This window comes from Macrobrachium nipponense, chromosome 2, assembly GCF_015104395.2.
Source record: "Macrobrachium nipponense isolate FS-2020 chromosome 2, ASM1510439v2, whole genome shotgun sequence".
In the NCBI taxonomy this organism is placed as follows: domain Eukaryota; kingdom Metazoa; phylum Arthropoda; class Malacostraca; order Decapoda; family Palaemonidae; genus Macrobrachium; species Macrobrachium nipponense.
In genome coordinates, this window is record NC_087201.1 from 144,391,664 (window position 1) to 144,400,094 (window position 8,431).

Here is an 8,431-nt window from a genome sequence, read left to right on the forward strand (position 1 = left end):
TTAAGACCTGTCCACACGACCGGGCCTGATCGAAATCAACCTTAACCAGAAAATATTGTTTGCTGTTCGCACTCATGTCTACAACTATGTACTACCAGCGCTTTACTTGTGTAGTTACTTTAATGGACTTGTAGGCCGTATTACTACCAACCCTACCCTGTAGTATTTCATAATATACTCTGTGCACATTAATTCTCAAAATATGTAAAGCCAAACTTCCCTTTCGGGATATTATGCAACAGGGCAAACACGACTTGCCCACCTTCTGCCTCTAGAAACAACTTCACCATACAGTACCAAAGAGTATTATCCGATTACTGCTTTACTTCACCTCAAGTAAATGGCCTGTGAAAAACCAAGCACCACATCTATATTGCTGCATGTGTAAACTATGATAGTTTCTACCTCTACCATTGAGCAGCTGAACTTAGACCTGTCTTCAATATTCTTCCAGGATATCAAAATACTCTTGGATATCCAAATACTCTAGGATATCCAAATATTCTTTTCTTACAAATAACACTGCCCAGCTAAACTACTTCTTCTCAATTGTCTCATTCTAACTCTTGAAATTAAAAGGTTATTCAGTATATGTGGTAGGATATACAAACAATTACTATTAATCCTTTGTGTTACACCTTGTTACAGAAGTAGTTACTAGTTACTACCAATTCGGTAATCGTTAGTAGTGTTTACGTACCGCTGTTCTCCTGTAACTCCTAATTGCGTTGGCCGAATAAAAAGTTGAATAAAGTTCTTTTAACCAGACTTATGCATACTGCAGTCAGCAGTCACGGTCAGTGGTTAAGTAATTTTATAGTTTCTTTTACCTTGAAAATATACATTCATTGTAAAGTTTCTGTCCTAGTTTTAATAAACAGCCCTTCTAGGCATTTTAGTTTTCTTATTTACTTAGTTTTCTTATATATTTATTTCTATTATTTATTCATAAAAGTTAATTTTCAAACCCAAACATACAAAACACTGAGGATAAAGATAATTTACCATTGTTTTAAGAGCATACTTCGTTTTTAATTTCAAATAATTTTTTGAGAAACTTCAGGGGAACCCAAGGTAGCAGACAATGTTAAAAGGCTAGAACCACCACAAGTTCCAAGTCTCCGTCCGTCCGTCGATACTTTTTATTCCAGTCCAGGAACTGCAAACCTCCTGAACCAACAGCGCTAGTTAATTTCCGTCCATGGGTTGATACTCCGTGCTAATCCAGGAAATGCAAAACCTCAGAATATATTTGTCTCGTTGGTTTCACTAAGGCCACAGTAGTCAGACACCAAATATACTGGAAGTGAGAAAAGCGTTAGAATCTGTTCAGAGAAGGTTCAGATATAAAATGAAGATTCACCCATAGATTAAAAAAAAAAAAATAAGTCCCAGACAGGCCAAGTTGTTACTGAAAGTTATTCAAATGCGCATTTATAGTTAAAGATAAAGTTTAAAAAAATATTACCCTCCACGAATGCTGGACGACTTTAGTAACTTGCATTTCATTTTCATAGTTGTAGTTCATAAACTCATGACTTGAGATTTTCCTTTCGATTAATTCACCAGGCCACACCTAATTTGGCGATCAGCCTGAAATAATATTAGGGGTTCAATGTGATATCGACTACGAATAAAAATATGAAATATTCCATAGTTAAGTTTCTAACATTCAGTGGGAAGACAAAGCATACACAAGTTTCATCTTTAAGCTAATTTTTCTGGAACTTTACTGCTTAGTTGTATAGTACTAATTTAATTAACTATAAATGTGCTAACTGAAATTTAACGCACAGGCTACAAGCAAAATAAAAACCTGTGCAACTAAATATAAACACATTAGGTGCTTTGATGATGGTTTCTTCTAACTACATTTTCCTCCCTGGAACCAATTATGGCAGGACTTAAATCCTACCATAACTGGTTCAAGGGAGTACCTCCACCCCTAAAGGGGCACCGCCCCTATAAGGGTGGAGGATTAAAGTTGTTGCAAAGAAATAAAACAGTAAAACTCACCGTTTATTTCTATCTTCTCTATTTACCTATCCTCATGAAAACTGAAGCAAATTTATTAGTTTTCGGTCAATTTAACATCGTCCACACGGATGATCAATTCAATAGCTTGAATACCCAATATCCATCACTGACAAGACTACCCATCGTAAACGCACACTCACGAACGCACCTGAAATAAGAATTAAGTCAACTATGCTCCTTTACTTAGCTTAGTGTAAAATCAAATAATACAAGAAGTGTTACAACATCTAATTACAAAATGTACAAATAAGTCATTATAATTCTAAAATCTCCAACCAAATCAGAAATAATAAATATCCAAACAAATTTGGTTCAAAATGAACTTTGCGTAAAATACCCTCCTAATCTATACACAAACTAGCACTGTCAAAAAATTAAATAAAAATTAAAACTCAAATATTACTCCCAAGACAAACCTTAAACTACCACTGAAAACCTAGCTAACGCCCCCCCCCCCCAAAAAAAAAAAAAACCCCCCCCCAAAAAAAAAAAATAACAAGTAAAAATTCCTTCAAACGGAAACACAAGTCTTAAACTATCACTGAATACCGAGGCTGTCACAAGTAAAACGTGCGACGTTTATTGCCCATAGCCAAACTACATCCGAGGAGGGCAGTCATCGTTTGCCAAGGACAATCAGCTCCATGGGCAGCCGCTAAGGGAGTCGCTACCCAAGAACGGCCGCTCGATTCTCCTTTGCGAGAATCGGGAAGAGAGCTTTTGATTGTTCCTTGACCTTTTTGGTATTTAGCTTTTAGCCGATTTTCCTTTGTCGACGTTCTGTTAATTTTTCATGAAACATCCCGAAACGACTTTACGGCCAAGAATGCTATATTTCCAATTTGTTACATTGGTATGAATCCTTTCCGTATAGAGAAAACGTCTTAGTTTTCAAACAGTACACACATGAAATGCCGAAATGACGCCAGTTGTCTTATCTAACATTCTCAGTATCGACCCTCTATGGGTCTAAATGTAGTTGTCTCCTCTGTGTAATAAATGCATTCCATTTTTTTATAATCAAAACATAATCAAACCACCACCATTTCAGGTTTTATAACTGGAACACATTATTTCATATATCACTTTTGAAAAATTCTGCTGAATCCATATTGCCTCAATTCAAGCTTTTCCAAGTTCAGATTACAACAGAAAACTATTTATCAGCAGCAAGCATAAAATCAATTAAAAGCAGCTTAGGTCACTTACTACCTTGACCTGTATTGCAAAGACATCCAAACAAAGCAGGATTGAAAGAGTATTTACATCAAAGGGCTGAGATGCAGCGGCCATTCTCGATCTTAAAGGTAATATTCAGGACATGCCTGCATTCGATGCTAATCGCTTGGCTGTAGTTATAAACGATATATATATATATATATATATATATATATATATATAATATATATATATATATATATATATATATATATGTGTGTGTGTGTGTGTGTGTTTGTGTGTGTGTAATATGAAATAAAATATATCGTACAATAATGAAACAAACTAAAAAGAGAACACGACAAAGCAAATTCAGACGGGCTTCCCATTCTTAGGTTCCTCCAAAGGGCAAGTTATCTGGAATCTTGAACGATCCCAAAGGGTCCAAAGGACGTCGTTGCCGTCCTTTAGATATTCAGAAACGGGAGCGGGAGGAAGGAGGAAGGTGAAGATATATCCGCTTCCATGATTCTCCCGAATGTCAGGCTCCTACGCTCTCGGAATGCATTGGGTCAATGAACCTCGCCTAGTCCTCGTCCCACAAGAAGGGCAGAGGCTCGAGTCCAAAGGATTCCTAGATATCCTCGATAAGTTGGTGATCTTCGTCTGGCTTTCAACTCAACACATGTCCACGATATGCGTTCATGCATGGGAGCTCGTGGATTTTCCATGGTCTAAGAGAGAGAGAGAAGAAGAGAGAGAGAGAGAGAGATTGATTGTGTAAGTAAAGTTTCATAAGAAAGGATATCCTATGATACAAAAGGTTATTGTTTCGAGGACATTTTAGACATGTGCCTACACGAGTATAGGGACAGGAATAATGCGAATGAGACTTGAACCCTTTGGAATATGGACGGGCTCCTAGAGATAAGTGAGCACACGATGTCTCCTCGGATGGACTAACAAGTCTTTGAGACATCCTAATCCTTGTAACTCGTTGTAACTGTAACAATCAGTGAGAAAGACAACAGCCGCTGTAATAGTGTCATTAGGAAGAGAATAGTCTTTTTATGGGCGCTTGATGTCAACGAAGGATATCGGAAATCTGAATTTACTATGAATATAATAGTACAAAATGAGAGAAAGAGAGAGAGAGAGAGAGAGAGAGAGGGAGAGAGCTGTTTACTGTAGAGACACCAAAGACTTTATTATTGTCGTTTTCCGAAATTAATATGGACATTTAATTTTTTAACTGACATTTTAGGGTACTGAATAATTATCAATGCCTACATATGTTTTACAGAGAATTGAAATCATGATAATGGGAAATATCTTACAGAAAATTAATTTAGAAAGTTAAATGACATAGTCTGTATATCTTACATTCACTGTTAAAAGTGAATAGTAAGAGAGCTTAACATTTGTAATGCATACATTATGTTAATACAGATATTTTCCATATCTGTAAATAAACCCATGACCCAAGGGCTCATTGGCGAGTTAGGAGAGTGATCAATAGCCATAACAGGACGTAAAACTAGACCATGCCATGCAATGCTTGCAGTGGCCTGGTTTGCATTTATCTGTATCAACAATTGTCATCTCTTGTAAACAGGTCACAATACCTTCCATGGGAAGCTGGTGACCTATCACTGTAAAGGACACATGAACTTCGCGAGGTCATATGAACACGTATCTGTTATTTTTGTAATATGCTGAGATAGCTATTGTCAGCTATCGATGCAACTCTCTTGTAAAGTTAGTTCTATCCTAATTCTCCAACAGAGCGGTCATCTGACCAACCTTTCCTATACTCCTGTGATGGAGTTGAAATAAAGTTGTTAAGAAGTTAACTCAGGAAGTTTGAGTCATCTCCCCTATTCTGAAGAAGAAACAAAATCTACTTGATGTCACTCAGACGAGAAAGGGAAAAGGAACCACAATGCTTGCGTATCACAGTCGCAAGAATAGACATACAACTGGTCGCCGTCCTATACCATTGTAAGTGGTGGACCACAGACAGTTATATATTGGTGGCAGTACAACATATCTACGTCTACCGAAGCAAATGGAATCATCGAGAATGTAACTAATCAGAAGTAAAACAGAGGGAACAGGATCTTCAATCAACATAGGCAACTGTAAACATCCTACGAACACTAAGAAATGTCCTTCATCGAGACGTATTCAAGCAGCTAAATCAACGTTATGAGAACGACTTTCATCACATATCTTCGAGAATCAAACCGGACGTGAATGCAGCATCGGATCTTCAATGGGAAGCGAATCATTCAACAAATAAACAACGCACGAGCAGAAGTCAAGGCGAAAATATTGGGTCAACCGCGGAGCAAGTCGAAAGAGAGAGGCTGTGACGGCATCACAACACTACAATCTTCCTTCATATATACTAAAGCTAAGTACATCCTTTATCCATTCAGGTGTTGTCAGTGAAGTGCTATACATCACAAGTCGATCGTCCATTATTCCTGGGGTGAGTTATACCTAATCTTAATCTTCCTTCGTTGCAGGAATCTATCTTCAACTACGAATTCTTGCCTGCAGAATTTTATTTTATCTTTGTTGCTAATTTCTCTTTCTTCCAGAAGTTCTCCGGAAATATCTTTATCATATTACCTGTCTTTAATCTTATCATTTTGGGGGACTCTGGTATTATGTTTAAAACATTTTTTATTTTATATTGAATATGCGTTTACGCAGTGGACGTTCGTATCTATACAGTGTTGGTAAAACAGCTAGGAATCGTATCAGTCAGAAAAAACACGAATACAAGAGGAACACCTACACACCCAAAAACCCGGAAGTAACATTAACTTGGTTCAGGACACTAATTTTTCCTATTCAGGGTCCTGGAGGTAAATTTAGCTATGGGTTCTTTGAGTTCTACACGTAATCAAGCCTCTATGACTCAGTTTAATGTTGTAGAATGGGCGGCAGTAATTGCCGACCGGCTAAATGAATATCAAGATAACTTACGTAACTCTACTTGGGTTAAAAGAGCCAATATCGCCGTGAAAGATTTCATACGGTTGATATATTTAACATGCATGACAGTTATGTTGCCTGAAGCTTTAGTACGGTGTTTTGACAAAAAGCTAATGCCCGACAGTACGGAACTAGATGTGTATAAACAGATCGAAAAGCACATGTCTAAGTGTACTGACCTCGATCCCTTGCTTACTCAAGTTTTTGCAAAAAATGAAAATAAGCCACAACAAGTAAACGTAGTTAATAATAATCAAATTGCAGGGATGACTTGTTATAATTGCAAGAGGCCAGGACACATGATTTCAGATTGTAGGACGCATTATTGTTCAATTCATAACAGCTCCACTCATTCATATAATCGTTGCTTCTCACGAAATCAACAACAGAATCCTAGAAACACGCAAACCGTTGCCAATGATAACAAGAAGAATCCTTAGTACTATAAGAAGAAGCAGACGAACAGCAACGCTGTTCAACATCAGAAACAAACAAAACTCACAAGGTCAGACAAATTTTCCGAGTGTGCAAAGTAAAGCAAATACCACGTAATCAACTCCAATGGGGGAGAGAATGATGTTAGGTCATTCATATCATCATCTTTTGTATCAAATAACCAATTTAAACATTTACAAGATCAATGTGAGACAATAGATTTTCCTATGAAACACACGACCGAATCCAAAAAATCAGTGCAGGTTCCCGTAGATTTTCAACAAATTCACGCCATTATAAGCCAAAATGAATTGCGCCCCACATTACATGCAGTAAATTTAGAGCACCGATCCTTCATACTGTTTTTTTATTCTGGTAGTCCACGCAATATTATGGATCTGCGGACTCACCCTATAGAGAAGTCTGGAGTAAGGCTCTCGGGTATTGGAAATAATGAATTAAATGTGGTAGGAGTAACTCATATTCAGTACAAGGTCGGTAAGCGCATGTTTACCGATACCTTTATCGTTGTACAAAACATTGATATGTATCCAGCTGTAATTATAGGATACCCGTCTATGGGCATTCAAAACATTACCTTAGCCCCTGCCAAACACGGCGTGTATATCAAAGGAAAATTCTATAAGTCTTCTAACACCTTAAAATCAGTTTTGGACAAAAAGGAGACAAACAATAAAACAGTAACGTACGTTGAGGAAACCAATCACTTGTCTCATGAATCAAGAAAGAATCCAAGCGACCCAACAGAATTCTCGCTCACCCATAATATCAGCTTGCACGCAAACTCTCGAGCCGAACGTAACTTCAAATATATTAGTGCGAGTAAAGAAAACTTTGCCGGGATCTGAACTGTTAATCCTTTCCAACACTCTGAAAACTAACGGATTGTCCATCACACAAACCATTTATACAGTCGGTTCACAACAACAATGTAACATTGAAGTCTGTTATCATTTGAATACCACTTTAGTAATCCACAAAAATCAACATATCCTGGATGTGTAAGTTTATAAACATCGCATTCTTACCGTCGCTGAGATCAATCACTCTCAATCAGTTGCGGATGAATCCCTTTTGCAATCTATTAAAAGTAAAATCAATAAAGACATACAAGAAGAGGAAATTCAGCAGAAATTTTTTATCTTTTAACTAAATATCATGATGTTTTCTCCACTACTGAGGGATCCTTAGGAAAAACGGATGTCATAGAACACCAAATAAGGTTAAAAGACAAGCAGAAAGTTATCTATGTACCTTTGTACAGACTCCCTATGAAATTCCAAAATGAGATAAACGATGAAATAGGTAAAATGCTAGAGGAAGGAGTCATTAGGAAATCGAACAGCCCTTATAATTTTCCATTAATAGTCGTACTGAAAAAAGATCGGACCTGGCGTATCTGCGTAGATTTCCGTCGCTTAAATTAGGAAACGATCCCTGATCGATTCCCAGTGCCATGTACTGACGATATTTTATCTTTGTTAGGTCAGAACAAATATTTTACCAGTTTGGACTTACTTAAAGGCTTTCACCAGATACCTTTAGAAGAAGAGAGTATCCCCTACACCACCTTCAGCACAGCTAGGGGACATTATGAATTTTGCATATGCCTTTTGATTTACGTTGTGCCCCAATAACATTTACTAGAATGATTAACATAGTGTTTGGAGACTTGTTAGGGGATATCCTACATGCCTATATGGACGACCTTGTAATCTTTTCTAATACCTTAGAACAACATCTACGTAAACTGGAGCTAGTGCTACAGAGACTA

At 37.3% G+C, this 8,431-nt stretch overlaps 1 long non-coding RNA gene across 2 annotated transcripts; it reads right to left on the bottom strand.

Annotated features, from left to right (window-relative positions):
• Positions 1-1,007: 1,007 nt before the first annotated feature.
• Positions 1,008-2,684, bottom strand: LOC135221536 (uncharacterized). 2 transcript variants are annotated; one of them, XR_010316010.1, is made up of 4 exons: positions 2,587-2,684; positions 2,017-2,185; positions 1,469-1,593; positions 1,008-1,300 (listed from the first exon to the last, which is right to left on the bottom strand). It is a non-coding gene; the product is annotated as an uncharacterized LOC135221536 (long non-coding RNA). The 2 variants fall into 2 exon arrangements; XR_010316011.1 differs by lacking the exon at positions 2,587-2,684 and adding an exon at positions 2,454-2,484.
• Between the last annotated feature and the right edge of the window lie 5,747 nt (positions 2,685-8,431).